Raw genomic sequence first — 751 nt, 5'->3', positions numbered from 1 at the left:
CCCTGAGTCTCTGCAGCAGCTCACAACACAACCTCCAGAAAACCATCCACAGAACTTTACAATAGCAGAAGTAAGTCAAAATCCCCTCACCTGTAAGTTGGATGCCTGGTCCTTTTAAATAACACTAGAGGGGGTTCCTCGTGCTGCTGAATGTATGTTCAGCTGAGAGAGACTAACACAGGTGGTCATCAGACATGCACAGACCAAGTTTCATAGGCGTGAATCAAAGCTGCCCAACGCCCTGTCCAGCATGGAGCACACCACGGGGCATGGCAGAAGTGGTGAGCGGTGCATCTCACATCATTTTATTGTTTCTGGGTTTGTTGCACCGACATCTCTGCAGAGCCCAAACGACAGCCAGAGAACAATACAGAGGGGAAATATTTCACTTTAAATAGAGAATTGAATAAATGCTTAAAGGTGAATACGTTGTAGGACTATGTGAAATAAGGAGGTGAATGGGACTAATTGGACGGGTGAGGCCATAGAGGGATTCAAACACAAGAATGAGAATATTAAAATTAAGGTGCTGCCAGAGCGGGAGCCAATGTAGATCAGTGAGCACAGGGGTGATGGGTGATCGAGGTTTGGTGTGAGTTAGGATACAGGCAGCATAGTACTGGTTGGGATGTAGTTTATGAAGATTTTTGACTGGGAGGGTGGACAGGGAAGCATTGGGAGTCAAATTTAACAAAGTTATGAATGAGGGTTTATGCAGCATGTGGGCTTAGACAGAGCTGGAACCAGGTGA

Source organism: Heterodontus francisci, unplaced genomic scaffold (genome assembly GCF_036365525.1).
Source record: "Heterodontus francisci isolate sHetFra1 unplaced genomic scaffold, sHetFra1.hap1 HAP1_SCAFFOLD_276, whole genome shotgun sequence".
NCBI classification, from domain to species: domain Eukaryota; kingdom Metazoa; phylum Chordata; class Chondrichthyes; order Heterodontiformes; family Heterodontidae; genus Heterodontus; species Heterodontus francisci.
Note: the sequence above shows the minus strand (reverse complement) of the source record.